The following is a 12,157-nucleotide window of genomic DNA, read 5'->3' on the forward strand; positions in this document are numbered from 1 at the left end:
ATTAATACTGAAAGCCTAAAAAGAACAAAGCCTCTACTGTTGGCATTTTGTCTAGGCTCCACCCCAGTTACCTGGCAACAGCCAGGTGTGCCTGATTCACTATAAAAGGGACTGCTTGCCCCTCCTCTCTCTTGCTTTCCTTCTCTTGCTCTGTCCTTTTGCTCCTGCTCCCCTCTTTCTCCACCCCCTTCCCCCTCTCTCTCATGGCTGGCCTCTAATCCTCTTCTCTCTCTCTCTCTCTCTGCCTTTCTCTGTCCTCTCTCAACTCTCCTCTCCTCCCCATGTCCTGAATAAACTGTATTCTATTCTATACCACAATGTCATTGTGTGGCTGGTTCCTCAGGGGGAAGGCATGCCTCAGCATGCACCCGCAGAGGCACTCCCTTCCCCCACACCTGACTGCACACCCACCAAACATATTCCTTCTCCTTATCTTTTTATAAAACACAACATCTACCATGGCCCAAATCTCATTTAAGGTTTTGTACATTATTACCTTTGTTCCTGCCTACTTTCAATTTTTCTTTTTTCAAAGTAACATTTTTTCATGAGAATATATTTTGGTCATTGTATTTTCTTTCTCCCAACTCCTCCTAGAGCCTTCATGCTTTTCTATACACCCAACTTCATGTTCCTCTCTCCCTCTCTCTTCTCCTTCTTTCCCCCCTTTCCCAAATAAAAAAACAAACAATGAGAATAAAAACAAATAAACAAAAAGCACAGTAAGACAAAAAGTACAAAAAGAAAATGCACACAACAAACATAGAGTCTATTTCGTGTAGGTCAGCTACTCCTGACACCGTGTCCTCAAGAGTGATTGATATACTCAGTGTCACCCCATAGAAGAAAGTTAACTTTTACTTTGCAATTCTAGATAGCTTCTTGGTTAGGGGTGGGAGCTCATTTCTCAGTGCTGGTATTTTGTTTGGCTTGGTCCTGTGCAGGCCTTGTGAACGTGGCCATAGTGTCTTTGGGCTCTCAAAGGCATTCGCCCATTCATGTCAGGAAGACACTTTCCTTGGGGTTGTCCTCCACTTTGGGTCTTACAACCTTCCTTCCTCTTCTGCATAGATACCTGAGCCTTGATGGTTATTAACATAGAGACACAAAATTAAAGAATGTGCAGAGAATGAGAAACTTTGGCGTACTCCACCCTAAATGGGAAGTCATCAGAACACAAGTCCATTGATTTCCAGCATGAATCATAATCCCCCCAATACTATAATTCCCAAGGGCTGAGATTACAGAAGATCCACATTCCTTAAGTCTGAAACTCCCCACTCAAAATTACCAAAGGTTACTCTTCTAAATGCCGACAACACTGAAAGCTAAACTCTTGAAAACAAACACTATAGAAGAGAAATAGAAAACTAATTCTGGGGAAAGGCCTGGTCATATAATGTACCTTAAGATGAGAAATATAGGTTGTAAAATGTATTGTTTTTCTGCACTAGCATTCATTCCAGCTGATAAAATTGCAGGGGCTTGTGATAAATCAGAGCTACAGTTACCTAAAAGAAGCCAGAGAAGGGACTGGCCAATTCTAAAATAATTACATGCACTGTAGAACAAGAAGATGCTTAAAGATCTGTGTTGCTGTTTGATCACCTGTATTATTATTGTTGTTGATATTGTTGTTATTCTAGGGTTTTAAAAATTGCATTTATTGTGTGAATGCCATATAAATTTCATGATGAATGGGTGGAGTGGAGGCCAGAGGACAAATTTCCAGAGTTAGTTCTTGCCTTCTATTCTGTAAGGCCTAAAAGCCAAACTCAGGTTGCCAGGCTTGCCATCAAGACTGCTTGCTGAATCCAGGCGGTGGTGGCACACACCTTTAATCCCAGCACTTGGGAGGCAGAGGCAGAGGCAGAGGCAGGAGGATTTCTGAGTTCAAGGTCAGCCTGGTCTACAGAGTGAGTTCCAGGACAGCCAGGGCTACACAGAGAAAAACCCTGTCTCAGAAAAAAAAAACAAAACAAAACAAAACAACAACAAAAAAGACTGCTTGCTGAGCCTGCCTCATCAGAATTGTTTTTGGTGAGGCTGACCTCATCAGTATTATTTTGCCAAATCTGGTGCTCTACATATGAGTGTAAAATAAATTTCTATGCCCAAAACAACATAGAAACATTGCACAGATGATGAGAAAATTTTACTGGCTATGTCTCTTTAAGGATTTTAAAAAGAGCAATCCTCAAGAGAAAATGAATGGGAGAATGTAATATTCTTCAAGATATGCCGCAAAGGAAAGGAGCAGCTATTTACTGTAATACAAGACTTCAGAATCGAGTAGTTGATGGCCTTGTATGGAGTCTCATTATATAATTGCCCATATTCTGTTCTTGTAGTACACTACTTCTGTATGCCAAAAATATATCAAAACAACTAATTTGGAGGTTTCTATTTCACTTTTGAGTTTTTCCTGCTAGATTAAATTGTTAATATCATTATTATTATTATCATTAGTATCAAACTTGTGGTCTCCTTCTCCCAAGTTCTGAGATAACAAACATGCGTCAGCATGCCTGGCATCTTTATTGTTTACACTTTCCTTCTTATGTTCTTCATTTATTTATCATTTGCATTTCTGAAGGTACAAGCCATACAGAGTTTCAGAAATATAATTTATATTATAATTTTAAATAAATATAATATACTTTATTCATTTTGTTGCAAATTTAACTCCACAAAGTACATATCACGATATTATCCTTGTGTGTAAGCACAAAGGTCATATTTTCAAATGTTAGAATTCTTCAATAATGAAGAGCTGTCCTTTTTGCACACTTGCATTGGGAACAGGTACAATTCCTGGCTGGGCATACTGGAATACACTTTTAATACCAGCAAAGGCATGTGGATTTCTGTGAATTCAAGGTAAACCTGGTCTCATTGCAATTTCCAGGACTGCCAGGGCTAAATATTGAGACCTGTCTAAAACAACAAAAGATAAAAGTTCCTTAAGCTAACTACTCTTTGGTTCTGTTCATGAATAGTGAATGAATCACTGTTCTGGTGGTTTTTTTGTTTTGTTTTGTTTTGTTTTGTTTTGTTTTTGTTTGTTTTTGTTATCAGTTTTGTCAATAGTCTTGGTTTAAAAAGTATATAAAATCTTTTGTGGAAACACACTACTTTGCATGGTAATTTTAAAATATAATTTTTCATAGAGAAGTTTGAGCACAGCTATCCTGCATTGTAAACAATACTACACCATCCCCATCCCACGACCTGGGTTATCAAATGAAATTCTCAATGCCAGGCATGAGACACATCCCTGGAACACAGGCTATGGCCATTGCTTCTGGTTACCCTTCATAACAACATAGTAAGATCTTTTTGCTGGAGACACAACAAATGTTGATGACAAGACATAAAAAAAATCAAGCTGGAACTAAGGTACACCTTCTTCCCTGCAGGCAAGATGTTACCACTGGTACAATAGCAACATGAACGCTCAGAAGACAAACAAATACTTTCTGATTGAGTTTGAGGACTGCCTCTCCACAGGTTGTAATTCATGCCTGGTACTATAGACCTAGTCAAAGTCCATGCATTGGGAAGGCACAGGCCTTGCCAGGGGTAGGGATGGGGAAGCAACTGCTGCTGCTCTCTTAAACAGACAGGGCATGCTATCAAACTGCCTTCTAAATATTTATGGTTATAGCCATAGATTACTGCTGCTCTGAAGGTTGGCCAGTGAAGCTTTTTTCTTCGGTGGGCAGCAGTTAGTACAATGACTCATAACTGCTCCAAGTGCTGAGAGTAAGTGACTGTTGAGTGCTCACATCTCAATTGGACATCTATATTGTGGTAGTAACAATAAGAATGGATCTCACAGGCTCATATGCTAAAATGCTTTCCCGGTTGGTGAACTTTTGGGGAAGATTAAGAGTGGCCTTTTTGGAGGTGACTCATTGGGGCTGAGCTTTGAGGTTGCCCTCCAACGCCCCCCGCCTCAATCTGCAACTTGCAAATCAGATGTGAGCTTTCAGCTACTTTTCTAGCACCATGCCAGCCTGCCTGCCTGATGCCATCCTCTACATCACATTTGAAACTGTAAGCAATGGAATGCCCAAGACACAATGCACACATCAAATGATGCCGGAGAAGCAGGAAGGAGTGGCCCCTGGTCCTGGAAAGACTCAGTGCAGCAGTGTAGGGGGATACCAGGACAGAGAAGTGGGAAGGGGTGGATTGGGGAACAGGCGGAGGGAAGAAGGCTTATGGGACTTTCAGGGAGGGGGCATCCAGGAAAGGGGAAATCACTTGAAACGTAAATAAAGAATATAGCGAATAAAAAAAAAAAAGAAATGTAAAAAAAAATAGAAAAAAAGAAACTGTAAGCAAGCAAGCTCTCAATTAAACGCCTTATTAAATGCTTTATTGTATAAGTTGCCTTGGTCATAGTATCTCCTCACAGCAACAGAACAGTAACTAAGACATATCTAAACCCATCTAAACTCAGAGCACATCACAGAGGAAAGGGCAAAAAGAATGTAAGAGCCAGAGGTGGGGAGGAGTACCGAGACATATTTTCTCCACTTGAGTTATGGTCGCCTGCCCAACACTCGCACAAGATAAACCCAACAAGAGCAGTCACTATTCCAGCTGGCAGCACTAATTGGACTCAGTGCATTACAAAAAAAATAAATAAATAAGGAGGACATGAAGGTGGGGGGATGTGTTGGGGAGTCTAATGGGAGTTGGAAGTATATCAGATCAAGATATGTTTTTTAAGGATTTTGATTAATTAATTACATCCCAAATGTTACCCCCTCCTGGTTCCCCCTCACAGACTTCTTCCCCCATTACCCTCCCCTTTGCCTCTGAGAGGGTGCCCCCTCCCCTTACCCTGGGGCATCAAGTCTCTACAGGATTAGGCACATCCTCTCCCAGTGAGGCCAAACAAGGTAGGCCTCTGCTACATATGTGCTGGAGGCCTCAGACTGGCCTGTATATGCTCTCACATTGGTCTTACTCTCTGGGAGCTCCCAGGGATCCATATTAGCTGACACTGTTGGTCTTCCTATGGGGGTTACGATCCCCTTCAGCTCCTTCAATCCTTTCCCTAACTCTTCCATAGGGGACCTCCTGTCTCAGTCCAATGCTTGGCTGTGTCTGCATCTGTCTCAGTCAGCTGCTGGTAGAGCCTCTCAGAGGTCAGCCATGCTAGACTCCTGTCTGCAAGCACAACATGGCACAGTTATAGTGTCAGGGAGTGGTGCCCGCCCATGGGATTGATCCCTGAGTGTGGCCAGTCACTCATTGGCCATTCAGTCTCTGCTCCATTCCCCCTCCACCACCAGCATTTCTTTTAGACAGGAACAATTTGGAGTCTGAAGTTTCATAGGTGAGTTGGTGTCCCCATCCCTCCACTGGGGGGGTTCAGTCTGACTACTGGAGATGGTTTCTTCAGGTTGAACTGAGCTAAGGTCACACACATTGAGTCCTGGGAACCTCCCCTATCTAAGGTCTCTGGGACTTTCTAGAGAATTCGACCCCTACCCCCCACCCCCAGCAGGTGCCGATTTCCACTTATTCTCCTCCCCCTCTGGGCCTCTCTCTTGTCTCCCCCAATACTTAATCCTGCTCCCTTTTCCCCTCCCCACTTCTACCCAGGTCCCTCCCTCCCTCTGCTTCCCATGATTCTTTTGTTACCTCTTCTAAATGGGATTGAAGCATCCTCACTTAGGCGTCCCTTCTTGTTTAACATTTCAGGGTATATGAAGTGTATCATAGGTATTCTGTTCTTTTTGGCTAATATCCACTTACCAGTGAGTACATACCATACCTGTCCTTTGTGGTCCGTGTTACATCCCTCGGGGTGATATTTTCTAGTTCCATCCATTCACCTTCAAAATTCATGATGTCCTTGTTTTAAATAGCTGAATAGTAATCCATTGTCTAAATGAACCACATTTTGTGTGTCCATTCTTTGGTTGCGGGACATCTGAGTTGCTTCTAGTCTCTGGCTATTATTAATAAGGCTGCTGTAAACATAATGGAGCTCGTGTCCTTGTGAAATAGTGACGCATCTTTTGGGTACATGCCCAGGAATGGGATACTTGTCTCTTCATATAGAACTGTTTCCAGTTTTCTGAGGAATGGCCAAACTGATTTCCAGAGTGGTTGTACCAATTTGCAATCCCACCAGCAGTGAAGGAGTGTTCCTCCTTTTCCACGTCCTCGCCAGCACCTGCTGTCATCTGAGGTTTTAATCATAGCCATTCTTACTGGTGTCGTTTTGATTTGCATTTCCCTGAAAACTAAGGATGTTGAACATTTCTTAAGTGCTTCTTGGTCATTCAAAATTCCTCTGTTAAGCATTCTCTGTTTAGTTCTGTACCCCATTTTTAAATGGGATTATTTGTGCTTTTTTTTGGAGTCTAGCTTCTTGAGTTCTTTATATATTTTGGATATTAGCCCTCTATCAGATGTAGGGTTATAGAATATATTTAGGCTGCAAAATATCTTTGTCCTATTGACAGTGTCCTTTGCCTTACAGAAGCTTTTCAGTTTCAAGAGGTCCCATTTATCAATTGTTGAGCTTAGAGCCTGAGCTTAGAGCCTCATCAGTGTTCTGTTTAGGAAATTTCCCCCTGTGCCAATGAGTTCAAGGCTCTTTCCTACTTTCTCTTCTACTAGATTCAGTGTTTCTGGTTTTATGTTAAGGTCCTTGATCCACCTCGACTTGAGCTTTGTGCAGGATGATAAATATGGATCAATTTATATTCTTCTACATGCAGACATCCAGTTAGACCAGCCCCATTGATCTTGGTGATTGAGAGTTTTGCTGGTATAGTAGTCTGAGCTGGTGTCTGTGGTCTCACAGGGTCTTTGCCTTACAGACATCTGTACAGGATCTTCTGGCTTTTAGAATCTCTGTTGAGAAGTCTGCTGTAATTCTGATATCTCTACCTTTATATATTACTTGGCCTTTTTTCCTTATAGATTTTAATATGCTTTCTTTGTTTTGTACATTTAGTGTTTTGATTATTATGTGGCAGGAGAATTTTTCTTTTCTGGTCTAATCTATTTTGGTGCTCTGTAGGGGTTTTGCATGTTTTTGCCATCATCCAGAATGTCATGGATGCCAACATTATTTTTAATAATTATTATATTGCTTTTACCTGCAACATCTGTGTTTATGCTTACAAAAATATGTATGGTTTTGTTTCTGATTTTAATGTACAAGGCAACCTATAAAATATTATTCTGTCATTATGTTTTATGCTTCTGAAATTGATGTTCTTTTAAAATATAAACAAGTGCATTCAATGAAGTTTTAAATTATCTCTTCCAGCATCATATTTTTGGGATCTTGATTTGGAAGGAAATCAGAGACTTTTGGTATTTGGGAATTTCACAATTGGGGATTATAGTGTTCAGGATTTGTCTTTTAGTAACATGGCCCTTTATACATGTTCTATTTTTTCTGTGTTAGGGCTTTACAACATCTAAGCCAACCCTTGGCCTAGCCTATTTTATTATTTTTTAAGACAGGGTTTCTCTGTTTAGCCCTGTCCTTTCCTGACCAGGCTGGCCTCGAACTCAGAAATCCGCTGGTATTAAAGGCACGTGCCACCACTGCCCAGCTCTAGTCCATGCTTCTTGTAGGGAAGTCATACCTGGCTTCCACTATCACATTCCTAATCTATGTTAAGTCCACATTTTCCCCAGGATGAGATGACATCATCTCTGAGACTTTTAGTTTGAAATTCAGTAGCCACTGGGTATGATCCTTTAATGAACTCAGTTCCCCTTACCTAGGCACCAAAATCATGAAAGTTTAATTTGAACAACTTACTTTGAGATTGAACTTGTTTCTTATCATTCAAACAGGAGTTGAAGTGGATGTGGGAAAGAAAATTAGCTTTAAAGCCCACTTTTATAGGCATCAGCTAAAGAAAGCAATCTCTCCCTTGCAAAAAATGCCCTCAGTCTCTTTGTTTGTGAGATCAGTGTTGCCTTTCATCATGCCCCTGCTCCAGCACAGTCTCTGTCCCTAGTCTCCCAAAGGAGAATTTCTTATACACCCCTCATAGGGGACAGTAAAATTGTCTCCATATTCTAGACATAAACGATGACTTAAATGGGTGCCATTTCCCATTCTTCTCTAACATTTATCTTGCCTCTTGGTTCAGGAAGGACAGGAATTCATAATTCAGGGCATTTCAGCTTCTAGGCTAGCTGCATTGCATATTCCTGTCAGTCAAAAGTCTGATCTCAGCCATCCAACCATGCTGATGTCCACTTGTAATTCCAGCATGTGGCAGGCTAAGGTAGAAAGATCACAAATGAGAGGCTAGCCCGGGCCATACAATGAGAGCTTGTCTCACCAAACACTCTGGGGCTGGAGAGACGCTTAGTGCTAAGAGTCCCAGCTCCTCTTCCAATAGACCCAAGTTCAGTTCCCAACACCCACATCAAATGGCTCATAAATACCTGTAACTTCAGTTCCAGTGGTTCTGAGACCCTCCTCTAGTACCCTCACACACGACGTACACACACACACACACACACACACACACACACACATACACAGGCACAGGCACACACACATCTAAAACAGTCTGATAGTAAAATGACCATAGCAGGACATGACTGGGGGCAGGTCAAATAAGGAGACCAATGCCAGCCTCCACTACACTGTCTCAAACACCAAAACCAAACGAGAGACCATAGGATTAGGTGACATTGTTATATGTGTGTATAAATAAGATTTTGATGGGTTTTGAAGTTATATTTTAAAGGGTTGCTAAGGACTTTAGGTGAGATCCTGAAATATATTAAATAGAAGTACAGCTGATGAGGTAAAACCTAAGTCATAAGGGTTGCAGGGAGGTTTAGAGTTGTATTTATAAGAGAAAATTCTCAGGTTTAAACATAGAAAAAAAGTAATGCCTTGCATATTCTTATGCATTTTCAGCCCTTAAGTCTATTTTATTTCTATTTTAACATTATCATTTGAAAATATTTCTCTGTAGAAGGAATATTGGGGATTGGAAGTGTGACTCAGTGGTAGAATACTTGCCAAGCATGCATAAGACCCTAGGCTCAGTTTCTGGTATGAAAAAAGGAACATTGTCTCTATACAAACAATCTTCACAGCAAATGTTAATTGTTCTAAAATTCTTAGCACTAACAAGAGACTTTAAGTGGACTCCACTGTTATTCTGTTTCCCCCCTATTTTTCCTTGTCTTTCTATCCCTTCTCAATGCCAGAAGAGTAACTGTGCATGGATGTACATACACTAACATACTAGCAATACTAATACTTTGAAGGTCAAGTCAGGAGGATTTCGAATTGAAGATCTGTTTGGCCTACATAGTAAGGCTCTATTAGGAAAAAAAGTGAGGCTACAGAAGTGCCTCAGGAGTTAAAAGCACTGGCTACTCTTCCAGAGGATACTGGCACCATTTTCAACACCTATGTGAATTCTGTTAACTCCAGTTCCAGGGGATCCAATGGCCTCCTCCAGCCTCTATGGACATCAGGCATGCACAAGGAGAACAGACAGAGACATGTAGTCAAAACATCCATGCACATAAAATAAAATTTAAAAAAGTAATTATAAGAACTATATCTCAGAGAATAAGAGAAGAGACCATTTGCCCAGTCTTTGATCTTATTGAAAAGCACCACACAAAGCTGGGTGGTGTTGCACGCCTTTAATCCCAGCACTCTGGGAGGCAGAGGCAGGTGAGTCTCTGAGTTCAAGGCCTGGTCTACAGAGTGAGTTCCAGGACAGCCAGGGCTACACAGAAAAACCCTGTCTCAAAAGGAAAGGAAGGAAGGAAGGAAGGAAGGAAGGAAAGAAGGAAGGAAGGAAGGAAGGAAGGAAGGAAGGAAGGAAGGAAGGAAGGAAGGAAGGAAGGAAGGAAAGGGCAAACAGGCTTCAGTTAGAAAAGTTGTATTATACAAATTTTTTTCACCATGCACATGCAGTATCCTAGAGGCCAGAAGAGAAGATCAGATCCCCTGGAACTGTAGTTATAGATAGCTGCCCTATTGGGAACTGAACCAGGGTCCTCTTCAGCTACAACTGCTGTTAACCACTGAGTCATCTCTCCCACTCCTGTAGCCACTTTTGCATTCTCAGGTTCTTTACCCAAAAGAATTTCTAGAGACTCAGACCTTCTGGTAAGGAAGTCAGAGCCTGCTTGTGCAACCCTGATCTTTATCTATTTCTGCAGAGGATGACAGGATGGCAGAGCTCCATTCTCCCTGTAACCAAAGCACTATTTGTGTGTGGCCCCTCTTAAGCCACTTACTTCTACCCATATCCAAGAATTCTCTTGCCCTCCTCAAATTCTTCTTTGTCCTTAAATATAAGTCTTGTATCACCAAGGTTGTTTGGCTGAACCACTCCTTGTGCATGGCTTAATTTAGTGTCATAGTTGCTTTAGGAGCTTCTTCACTCTCAAATATCTCAGCAGCCCCGGCATGTTATAACACACCCAACACCCCCCATGATTGTGCAGTCAGGCATCTGCCTGTTTTCGTCCCTGAGAAAACTGCTTTCCAGCTTACATCCACCAGCTACCATATTTAGGAACCTAAATATGTTCCTCCAACAGGTTTTTAAGGCAGTTGCTCTACTAAAAAATTCTAGACTCTACCTCCACTTTGGTTTTGGGTGTTATCGTCACTGCAGAAGGAAAAAGAAACCTTTTAGAATTAAAATGAAAAGAAAGTAAACTGCTATCCTAATTCCACATTTAGATGCATTTTTCCTTGCCCGGAACGCGGATGTGTATAGAGAGCGGCTAGAAAAATTACAGGAGACAGACAACCTAGACAGCCACTGATAGGCACACTTCATTCCAAGTACAGTGTTTTGTGATTTCAAAGGATGGCTTTTGCTGGGTGGTAGCACTGCACACCTTTAATCCCAGCACTCAGGAGGCAGAGGCAGGCAGACCATGAACCTTGAGACCAGCCTGATCTACAGAGAGACTTCCATGACGGCCAGTACTACAAGGAGATATGTTGTTTCCAAAAAACCAAAACCAAACCAAAACCACCACCAGAAAAGAAAAGAAAAAAAACCCAATAACCAAAAAGCCAAAGCCAAAAAAAAAAACCAATAACCAAAAAGCCAAAGACAAAAAAAAAAAAAAAACCAAATGAATGACAACAAATACACACACGCGCGCACACACACACACACATACACACACACACACACACACACACACAGAGGCACGCACGCACACACGCACGCGTACACACACACACACACACACACACATACACACAGAAAGAGGTAGTTTTTCTTCTCCTTTTTTATTTTAAGATCTGGTTCTCTAAGTTGGGTGAAAATGCCTACTATAAACCTAAAATGTCAGGAAATGTAATCAAGTTTCATCTACAACCATAAGTTGGGCAGGTTACATGGCTGTGCTGAAACTAGACGTGGCTATAAATGGCTTGTGACTGAGGCAAGGTAACCAGGAGGTCTCATGGTGTAATGGTTAGCACTCTGGACTTTGAATCCAGCGATCCGAGTTCGAATCTCGGTGAGGCCTTTAAGGGCTCTCGTGGCCCTGAACGTACGTCTCTTCAAAAGAAGCGTTCGTTTTTGGTTTTTTTTTACGTGTATGTCTGTGCATCTGCATTTGTGTTTGTCTGTGAAAGCGAGCACATGTGCTTATGGTGGCCAACAGGGGTGCCGCTGAGAATTAAACCCTAGTCCTACGAAAGGGCGGTAGATACTCTTAACTGCTGAGCCATCTCTGCAGCATATAAAATCTCACTATGAAGTACTGGTTAGCCTGGAAATCACAGAAATTTGCCTGCCTCTGCCTCCTGCGTGCTGGGATTAAAGGTATGTACACCCACATTTGGCCAGTGTGCATATCCTCTTTTAACAAAAATATTTTGAACGTAAAAAAAAAGTTTCTAAGTCACCCTGTGTAACTCTACAAGGTTATGAATCTTGCAGTCTTAATTTTATTTTTTTTATTACTCGTAGGTATGTGTGTGTGAGGGAGGGAGGGTATGTGTGCAGGCATGAATTTTGCTGCAGGGGCCAGAGGTGTGTGGGATCCCCCTGGAGCTGGAGTTATAAGTGACCTTGAGAAATCGGATATGGATTCTGGAAATCAAACTCAGGTAATCTGGAAGAGTAATACAAGCTCTTCACCAGGG

General features: G+C 41.7%; 1 non-coding gene across 1 annotated transcript; it reads left to right on the forward strand.

Moving 5' to 3' along the window:
- Nucleotides 1-11,463: 11,463 nt before the first annotated feature.
- Nucleotides 11,464-11,535, forward strand: Trnaq-uug (transfer RNA glutamine (anticodon UUG)). Its single transcript has one exon. It is a non-coding gene; the product is annotated as a tRNA-Gln (tRNA).
- The last annotated feature ends 622 nt before the right edge of the window (nt 11,536-12,157 follow it).

The sequence above is a fragment of the Apodemus sylvaticus genome, chromosome X (genome assembly GCF_947179515.1).
Source record: "Apodemus sylvaticus chromosome X, mApoSyl1.1, whole genome shotgun sequence".
NCBI classification, from domain to species: Eukaryota; Metazoa; Chordata; class Mammalia; order Rodentia; family Muridae; genus Apodemus; species Apodemus sylvaticus.